We start from the raw sequence: 11,631 nt of genomic DNA on the forward strand, positions 1-11,631 counted from the left end.
GAGGAGTTAGACGAGACTCTGCGGTGTTTAAGTGGAGCAAAGAACACAGATTGAGCATCAAACTGGGTCACTGCACAAGATGAGTAAGTTTCCTAGACATGAAAAAAACAAATTCAGAGTGAAACGCCTCACAAGGCTGAAACCCGTCTGAGTGGTAACAAAAGGACAAGTTATCTCGTAAAATTTATCAAGGGTTTAGAAATTTATTTTCAGTGTTATGTGTGGGGAAAATCTGATGATATATTCATGAAAAAAGCGTAAAAATCTATGGAAGAGAAGATAAATCATGCAGAGAGAAGTTCAAGTTGGGTTCAAAAAGTACAAAAACATAGGTAAGTAACATCTCTATTCAGCCCAAGAGAGCATGGCAGAAGAATGATGGAGTGGATCTGCTTTGTTCTGTTCTCAGCAGCAAATTAACTCTTATCCTAGTTAAAGTGAAAATCAGTAAACTTTCTGTCTCTTCATCCCTGTAGATGGGAAATCCTCAACTGACACATAGCCAAGGTGAATTTTATCAACTTTGTCTGAAGTTTTAGGTTATATTTTATATATAATCAACGTTTAATGGATAACTGTGATCAACTCTTTCTAAAACAACTCCATATTTACTTCAACAGATAAACACTATGTGCTGAGCTGAGATGGGTGATAATCAAACATCTGGGAGATGCATAATAATATTTGTCCTAACTTTAAACATCCGATGTAAGTTCTATTCATTTTAACATTATGGAAATATTGTTTATGTTTTTTTTTATTTGTTACACATTGTATATGTTTAAATGATCATGGGAGATATTTAAGTGTTTAAAGAACTCAACAGTTAAAGTTAGAAACAGTGCAAAATGAGCATAAACAGATTAAACATAGGAAAGGAGATGGAAACTGAATCTGTTGGTTGAGATGTGAGATGAATTAAATATTACTAATTAAAGTTGGATAGCCTTTTTGACCAAAGTAGATTCACATCCTTGACCTTACAAGTGCTCAGATTAAAGTTTTGAAGGTCAGATTTCAACACAGTCCACCAGATGGTTCTGTATCCATGCCTTCAGAAATGAAGCTACACCGTGTGATAACATGCACTCTGGACATCCATGTCTCCGTCTCCGTGCAGTCTCCCCGCTGCTCCACGCTGCCTGTGAGAGCGTCAAGCTCCTGGGCTTCCTATCGGTGGAACCAGGCCCCCTGGTGCTCCTGGGATCAGACCCGATCGTGTACTGCCATGACACTCAGCAAACCTGTGACTGGAGGTAAATACAATTACTATGACTTTTCTCTATGTTGTACTATGCCGCTTTTCTTAGTTTTTCTTTTTTTTTCTTTACACATTTATTAGTAATGCTGCAATACTGTACAGGTACTCCTTACTTAACGACCTACCTGTTTAACGACTGTTATACCTTATGACCAGCTCTCTGACCAGTCTGTGTTGTGCGCTGTGTACAATACTGCTGCGTGCGCGCTGCGTGCACGCCGTCTCAGTGTCAAGCATCTCATCGCGCATCACCCTTTATATACTACATATACTAAATATACTATATATACTATATACACTATATACGCTATGTATACTATATATAATATAAACACTATAGACACTATATACATTATATATACTGTATATGCTATATACACTATATACACTATATACACCATATACTCTATATATATACTATATACACTGTATATACTGTGCATCACCGTTCTCAGTCTCGTTCCCACAGTCTGTCAGTATTCACTACACTACCGTTAGCAATGGCCACAAACCCTTACAGTGAAATAACACAGGTCCTCGCTTACCGACCAAATCAATTTACGACCTGGTTGTAGGAACGGAACTCAGTCGTTAAGTGAGGAGTACCTGTAACTTGTCCCTACCATGGACTAACTGCAAGTTGCCCATATTGGACACTAGTTGACTGTGTACTTAGATAGATGTGTACATACAGGAAGTGTTATTTCTTATCTAATTTAAATTTCTCTTTCTATTGACTGCACTGTTTTTGCTGCTGTAACGCCTGAATTTCCCTCCAGGGATTAATAAAGTGTTATCGTGTCTTATTTGATCTTTGTTACTCTACTTATGTCCTATTTGAGTATTTGTACGAACGTAGGTTTATTTTGTTTTCTAGACTTTTAACTTTTACTCCACTACATTTCAAAGGAAACATCTATATATTTAACTATATTACATTTCCAACACAGTTGTGTTACCTCAGAAAAATAAATACAGCTGGATGTAAATATATTGATGGCAAAAGCAAGGCAAAGCAGTAAAAAAATCTGGCACTGGCTTTTATCAAACTTCTGAATGAGGATTGCCAATTACCTTCCATGTTAATGAATGATGAATGTACTACTTTAATGATTGTAACTGATCCTATTCCCAACTACTGCAGAACCCGAGAGGAATGTTCAGCTTTCTTTCTTGCTCCTATTTTACCATTACCTTTCTGACATTGTGACTCCCTCCCAGGTCCAGATTGTCTCTGGACCTGGACGGTCAGCGCTTGGAGCCGGAGCAGATACTGAACTGTACAACTGCAAAGTTCAGACTGAACAACTTCCGCAGGCCGCGCTCCATCCTGATCTGCAAGCGGCGGACCGCGGATATGACCCAGAATCTGTGTGGAATGATTCTGCGTAGCGGACGTACGTACTTAACGTTTCTCTAATGGATTCTTTAGCTCAATGGGTCTCAACGTGCGGTTTGGGGACCTCCCCCAGGGCTTCTTCCAGGGGTCCCTAGAAAATTGCAATCTACAATAACAGCTGTTTGATCATATTTTCACTGTTATCTCCCTATACTATGAACTATAGCATAAACACTGAATCATACCTAACATTTAAAATATTCTTATGATTACTGGACCTTGTGGAATTAAAATTGATGAAATTGTAAATATGGAATTAAGAAACTTTCTGGCAATGAATGATACTAAATATGTTTTCAATATAATATGTCTTTGCAGTGAAGCCTGACAAGCCCACTGAGGTTCACTGTGAGACATTACCGGACTCCGACACGTTGGACTGCTCATGGAATAGAGGACAGGAGACATATTTACTCACTACCTATAATGTCTCACTCACCAGGTACTGAATTTCAAGGGTTTTTAAAAAGTCCAGAATTGGTTATACATCAGTAATATTTTTTTAAATATGTTTTCAGGGTTAGAAATGTGCTTGAAATTTGAAGAAGCGGGTCAGGATTAGCCTGAAAAATGCAAAAGAATAATAATAATAATAATAATAATAATAATAATAATAATAATAATAATAATAATAATAATAATAATAAAATTAGAATGCTTATTGTAAATGATGAGAGACCCCAACCAAGGCATTGATTTTTTTAGTGAAGTTGTAAAAAGGACAAACAACATTTTACAATTTCCATGAAATTTTATTTCCATTGATTAGTAGATTATTTATTGTGAGCAGCAGTATGGATCAGCGAGCAGCAGTATGGTTTCATGCCAGCAAAGAGTACTACAGATGCAATGTTTGCTTTAAGAATGCTGATGGAAAAGTACAGGGAAGGCCAGATCTACTGCGTCTTTGTGGATTTAGAGAAAGCATATGATAGGGTGCCAAAAGAGGAAGTGTGGTATTGCATGAGGAGGTTGTGGGTGGCAGAGAAGTACGTAAGAGTGGTACAGGATATGTATGAGCGCAGTCAGACAGTAGTAAGGTGTGCAGTAGGCGTGAGGTGGAGGTGGGATTGCATCAAGGATCAGCTCTGAGCCCTTTCTTGTTTGCAATGGTGATGGACAGGTTAACAGATGAAATCAGGCAGGAGTCGCTGTGGACTATGATGTTCACGGATGATATTGTGATCTGTAGCGAGAGTAGGGAGCAGGTTGAGGAGAGCCTGGAGAAGTGGAGGATGCATTAGAGAGAAGAGGAATGAAAGTGAAAAGGACGGACAGGATTAAGAATGAGTACATTAGAGGCATAGCTCGGGTTGAACAGTTTGGCGGAAAAGTGAGAGAGGCGAGATTGAGATGGTTTGGACACGTGTGTAGGAGAGATGACAGTTACATTGAGAGAAGGATGCTGAGGATGGAGCTGCCAGACAAGAGGAAAAGAGGAAGGCCAAAGAGAAGGTTTATGGATGTGGTGAGGGAGGACATGCAGGCGGTTGGTGAAAGGGAGGAAGATGCGCAGAACAGAAGGTATTGGAGGCAGATGATCCGCTGTGGTAACCCCTAACGAGAACAACCGAAAGAAAAAGAGTTGTAGTTGTAGTAGTAATTGTAGTTGTAGTTGTAATTTCACCTTATTTTGTTTCTGTATGTGCTTTGCAGTTTTTCCATGAAACTCCTGATTAAAGTTACATCCTTCTAGCCAATTTACAAAAATGAAGAAGCTTACTTTGGAGAAATATTAATCATCCTTATTTGATTGATGCCCCATAAACAGAGCAAATGGAACCCAGATACTCGGTGCGTGTTTCCAGGGGACAAATTTCACAGTGACACGGACTCTGCTGGATGAGGATGGCAGCTTCCTGCTGACTGTCACTGCCCTCAACCACTTCGGATCCGCAGAGTCCGAGCCCTTCAGCTTCTGCATCAGGGATGTAGGTAAGTACACGCACACACGCACACACACACACACACACACACACACACACACACACACACACACACACACACACACACACACACACACACACACACCACAAAATATCTATACTATTTACTCTACTACATTTCCAACACCCACTTCACTTTACTTCAGTTTTTTTTATTCAGGGATTGGATCTATCAAACTGCTCTTCAGTGAACCATTAGTTCAATATCCTTGTAAATTACTGTGACACCACCTGTACTGTTTTTGGTCAATTCAGGATCTGTATGAGCATCATCTGCATAAAAAAAAGTTCCAATAGTACTTTTGGGAATAATATAAAATAGACTGTCATATCAGGACAGTGGATATGAGGATATATAAGTCATTTTACTTTTACAGCAATGTAGTACTTTCACTTTTACTAGAGTAAGTAAGTGTGAGAGTATTTGTACCTTTACTGAAGTAAATGTATGAATATTTCTTCCACCACTGGTATTACCATCACTGCTTCAAATACATGTCTTACTCTCCTGGTTTGCTGTCGCTAGAAATACAAATTTGCTTATAGTAGTAATGACAATAATAATAATAATAATAATAATAATAATAATAATAATAAATATAGCTGCAGGCAGCAATACAGAGGGTCCAGTTTATTCATTTTGGGTATGTATAACAGTTTTCCTGGTTCTGTGAAACGCAGCACAAGTTACAAACACTGTTGAATTATGTCTGAACCAATCAACATACACTTACGTCTGCATGTTGCTTTTCTGGCATTCTGTTTAAATATCCCTGAAGAACGGTGTTTTAAGAATTACAACTGTTCCTGGAAGACGCAGTGCAGAGACAAAACAAAAGGTCTGAGAACTTCCTGTGGTGTGAAATAGTCTTCTTTGAATTGTAGTTTCTTTGTTGTCGATGATGTTCAGATGAAGAAGGAATCTCCGCTGACGCTGACTTGATTATAATCATTAGTTTATTACAAGGAAAAACAGCATCAAACCAGACTTGCCATGGATGTCTGGGAGAGAAGGGAGCCAACGCGTTCTTTCCCGAATAGACCTAGGGAGTGTCCTTTATACTTGTACAGAAATAACGTAACACATCTGATTCCAATCTATGGGTCACATTTCAGTGCCTGACTGATGTACATCTAAGCACATTCTACTTCCCTTATCACTGGGGCCCCTGGCACTTCTTTCCTCACAGGGGCCCCTGGCAACATCTGTTAGTAATTCTATTATACAATGGGCTCTCTCTTGGGTAACCAGTGCCCTCTTCACCCCAAACATTCAGGACACCTCAGAATGATTATAGTTTCTGGGGTTTTGTAAAACTTAGCACAAGTTACAGTTTTCCAAGTTTCCTTTAAAAGCAGCCCGGGCTCAAGCTTTCTGTCTAGAGCTGCAATACACAGAGTCCAATTTAGTCGTCTAAAATACGCATTACAGTTTTCCGGATTCTGTGCAATGTAGAACAACTTATCATTTTTCGAGCAATGTAGCACCAGTTACAATTGTTTGATTTTTATGACCGCTCAAAGACAAACCATGGATTTATTTGGCATTGGTTCATGTTACAGAGTTACTATGTTCTCAATATAACACCAGTTTTCTTCAATTTTTGGTGCATTTGTAAAGTTGTATCACTATTGATACAAATGTAGATTGGTGTGAATCAAACTTGGACAACAATACGTATGAAAAGTCCCCATTTCAACAAGACCTCAACCAATGATCAGGAGTTCTAATGTGACATACTGTAATCTATGATTTTTATGACAAAAAAATCTCCGATAGGTCGGTAATGAATAACAGTTATAAATAACTGAGCTAGCAGCCCTAATTTTGTTTCTAACTTGTAAAATAGAGTGCATTTGGAAATTTGGACAATAAATGACAAGACATGTAAGATAATTGTTTTATTAAACAGTTGTCCAAAACATCTGGAAGAAATAATCAAACAAATATTACAGCATTTATAAAGATCACATGACAATTAAGTTATTAAGTGTGTATTATTAAAATGGCAATCTTAAGTAATGTATAGAAAAAAGAAAATGGACGGCTTGTATTAAGTTGTCAAAGTAAACAGTGCTTATAAACATTCTGTTATATGTAGTTGTTTAACAAAAAAGGACAATGTTTGGTATGCACATTTTTACATCGACAGCTTGACATATGTGATGCATGTATTACAAAAACTAAGCCATCTTAATAAATGTAAATAAAGAAATTATTCACCTCAATTTTCCTTTTTTATCATTTGCTGTGTAATTAATATGATTAATTTAATATGTCAGTCACCATATTGTTGTTGGTGATCCTGACACAGAAGTAGCCACCTGTGATAAATTGTCGCTGGATGGCTGAAATGTTTGTCATGAAGTTGGTTTATTTTCTATTTGACCAGGTAACGGTGCATGACAGACACTATGTAATAGTGACTGTAACATCCAGCTAAGGTTGCATTGCATCATTGGTGACTTCTAGAGTGCCACTAATATTGCAGTTGTATTTCTCCGTGAGTTGGAATCTATTACAATTTTGGCAGGTGTGGTCGTCATTGTCAGTGTTGACATTTTCCTGATTTCCCCCACACTTAGTGCATACATGTGTGATTGTCAAATTAGTGGATGTTAGAAAATTGGTGCCGGTCAATGTGTGCTGGAAGATTACAATTTCCCAGATGAATGGGAGCGATTCCGGTCAAATATTTTCTGTGTTTATTGAGCTAAAAAATAATTGATAAGCAGGGTACATAACGAATGACATCAGTAAGGCATGATACTGTAGATGTATAAGAAAAATAAATAAATAAATAGAAAATATATTTATTATATCAATATAATATATATTTTACTATTTCAAATCAAATAATTTCCGTTCAGTCTTGTTGACATATTTTACACAATGAATATTTACTGTCTGCTTTGGGTCGGAACTTAAATATCCAAAAATGGCCAAACTATGGATGTATGTGGCCCTGTTGTCAACGATACTTAATCTTTCTGCCTCTCGTCTGGACGTTGTGCTTTGTCTCCACTCCGTGTTTGTGTGTCTACTGTGTTTACAAGTGTAACCTGTACAAGAAGAGGCCGGGAATTAGTTCTATATCGACAAACTTGGTTGCTAAGAGGTGAAGCTTTTTGGTCAGCTTTAGATCCTCCAAACCGATTGGCTTCCTGTTGCAACTTTCTGAGCACTGAAATGAAAAGATCTGCAGACTTTTTTTTTAAATCTAAATGTTCCACCCAGCATGATTCAAATTGTGCTTGGAAGGAATTATTTTCATCGGACATTATGACCAGGGAGATTTAAATATGTCCGACTTCAACAGATTTTCCCGGTCAAAAATCGTGAATTACTGGATAACGGAAACGTTAATTATGCCCACTATTTCTAACATTTCCTCCTCTGGGAGTTTCATGTCAGTTTCGTTTTCTGTGACTTCTACGTCTCGGCCCTAAAGAAGCAGTTACCATCGGCCACAATGGATTTTGTTTCACAAGGGTACTTCATTACTATAGCTTGATATATTATAAAATGATTATTTGAATGACAGATGTTAAATTTTAAACAAAGTTTCTTTTGTTGATATATTGTCAAAGGAAGGAATTGGTTATTATGAAGTATTTTTGCAGGTTTATGTATTTACGGAGGTTTACGATAGTCAAACTTATGTCATTTTAGTGGTGACTTCTTTCCTTGGATTACATTTTCAATAAGTTACATTTCCATGAAATATGAAAAACGTTGTGGTATTTCTGTGAGTAATTACCATATCACGGCTTCTATTTTTCGGACGCCTCGCTGGATCTTGAACGCATCACTCACTCCTAGAGTCGAGTTCACTCGACTGGACGTGGTCACAAGTTTTTGTGGATTCATGTTTTTCGTATTTTTTCATGAATTCCTTAAATAATGGGGACCAAAGAGATAAAATATCAATCGAACAGATCCACAGACATCTACCTGGTAAGAAGGTACATAAACATATACACAGATGACTAGTTTGTAATCACTAACCATTACAGCATAACAGAGTCTACACACTGGACGCAGTGCCAATGTACATTCTGCATCAGAACCTGCACATTTATAGTACATAGTATGATGTCATAAAGCGTCTTACTGTGAATCTCATCTCATTCATTTTGTTTATGAACAGTGGCGTGTCGGTGAAGCATCACCGTCCGGCTACTGTGGGGTCAAATTTGGTCGGTTTTCCTAATCCTCTTCTTCTTCTTCTTCTTCTTCTTCTTCTTCTTCTTTCGGCTGCTCTAATTAGGGGTCGCCGCAGCAGATCATCAAATTTCTGCTCTGTATGCGGATAGATTTGGATGAACTTAAACCACAAGATTTTTGTGACTTACCGGTTCAAACAACACCTCAACTGTGTTCGCAACCTCTGTCATTGTTGTGTTTCAGATACTTTTAGCCCTGTTGTAGATACTTTGGTGTTTGATGACTTAGACGTGTCTGTGATTTGGGTAAAATTTGGTCGGTTTTTCACTAATTTCAACTCTGTATGTGGATCAATTTTGATTAAAATTGAACCACGGGACAGCCGCATTTGTAAATTCTGCTGTTCTTCTGTTTCAAATAGTTTCAGCTTGAACAATTAAGAGAATTTTTCCCAAGCAATTACAACAGAGGATCCAGCGCTGCGGGTGCGCAGAGCACGGAGAGAGATCAGTTTACACGATCTAAAGCTGACCTTTCACCTCTAACCCATCACATTTGTCGATATAGAAATAAGCCCCACCCTCTCCCTCGTGAACAGGTTGCACTTGTAAACGCACACACACGGAGCAGCAACAGAGCGCATTATCCAGAGCTCTGAAGAGATGCAAAAAGATGAAGTATCGTCGACAGGGACAACTTACATCCATAATTGGATGGATATTTAAGTTCCGACAAAAGCAGACGGTAAATATCCATTGTGTAAAATATGTCCTCAAGACTGAACAGAAATTATTTGATTTGAAGTAGTAATATATATATATTATATTGATATAATAAATATATTATTTATTTACTTATTTTTTTATTTTTAAAACTGCGTTAACTGATGCGACATATTTTATTTTGAATATTCAATAGAAAATATTAAATCTACACTATCATGCCTTGCCGATGTCATTCTTCATTCTTTATATAGCCTGCCTATCAGTTGTTTTTAAGCTCAATAAACACTCCAAACACTCCAATCTCTTCCAATGGTCCGGGACACGGAAATCTTCCAGGACACAGCAATTTTCTCTGACGGAAACTCTGCTAATGATGCTGTGTAGTTTTAGCACACCCAAGATGGCGGACGAGGCTACTGCCTTTTTTTGGGGGGGCTGATAATTCATGTATGTGGACGTAATATAAACGAAAGAGTGGAAAGGAATATAAAGGAAGGCAGAAAGGAGTATGAAGCAGCTACAATATGCTCCGTGCATGAAGATCCGCACAAAGGTAAATAACTGGCGCATGATAGAGACGTCATCAACGCGCGACACCCACTCGCTCGTTGTAAATGCTCTGGACAATTACCTGCTTCGTTCGGACATGGGCTCAATCGGACATTACACAGACTTTGTACTAGAGTGCTGGCTGGGTAAAGTCTGGGCAATGTCCTGTCCAAATGATTTGGACATTTGCGTCCACACATACAGCTCCTCCGGGTAATGTCCTGATAATTTCAGGGTTGCAGTGCATGTGTGAAAGCAGCTATATATTGTCAGATGTTATTGATGCCATTTGCCAATACGCAGATTGGCAACACACACAAATAAAAAGAACAAAGAGCCCTTCTTTTGAACAGCTCTTTGAACAGAACCATAAGATCCGGTTCCCTCCAAAGAGCCGTAATTCCCATCTCTAACTTGCACCAGGCGCTCACCTTCTCTCTCCTCTCCTTTCACACTCCCCAGAGACCAGCCCCCTTGACACCTGGGCCAACTACCCACTATCCTGCCCTCCAATCAGATGAACTTATGCAAATTAACAACCCACCAATTAATTTGAACCTCTGTCTCCCCTCAAAGACATACACACAGAGCGTTACACTAGTTATTTATGGCAGACCAGTATTAAAAAAAGAGGGTTTTTTTATACCGTTTAACTTTTTTTTACCATTTAACACCTTTTCTATAATATAAAGATACTGAAACTGTACCGTTACAGTGGCCCAAAAACCGTGATATATAGCGAACTGCAGTCTCACTTTACCATTACATCCCTTGTGGACTTACGTCTGGACCAATCAATGTACACTTATGTCACTGCATGTTGCTCTTCTGGCGTTCAGTTTAAATATCCCTGGAGAACAGTAATTTAAGAATTACAATCGTTCCTGGATGAGGCAATGCGGACACAAAGGAAAACATCTTTGAGGAATTATAGTTTCTGGGATTTTGTAAAACGCAGCATGAGCAACCCCGGCTCAAGCTGTCTGTCTAGACACCGCACTCCCAGTTGGCTGGAGGGGAATAAGTTCCGAAAGATGAAGCTTGGACTTATAACTTCGGATGATAATATCACAAAGCGGCCCGCTCCTGACACGTTAAGCCCTAAAAAATGCCAAGGAGAAAAATAATAATAAAAATCCCAACAAAAACAATAGGGTTCCAGCCATGCGGACTGGACCCCTTATAACAATACATTTTATTTTTTAGTATCTTTCAAAGCATGAAGCACTCAATTCACTTTACAAGTTGTAAAGCTCGTTTTCACCTGCATCTGGATCCTCAGCATCCAGATTGAATATCAGAGTGAAAATCATATCTACACACACACACACACACACACACGCACGCAAGCACGCACGCACGCACGCACGCACGCACGCACGCACGCACGCACGCACACACACACACACTTTTGGTTTAGCTTCTTGCTCTTTGATCTTGTCTGCTTATTCATTTGATAGATCATCTGTCCCTAACTGCCAGTTATCGTCATTTCAGATTATGTTGTGGTTTGACTAAGCTGACCCAGTTATCTTCGATCTACTTCTTTGGTTTTGTAATGTCTCAGCATTGAATAATTCCAC

This window comes from Zeus faber, assembly GCF_960531495.2.
Source record: "Zeus faber genome assembly, chromosome: 1".
Lineage (NCBI taxonomy): Eukaryota > Metazoa > Chordata > Actinopteri > Zeiformes > Zeidae > Zeus > Zeus faber.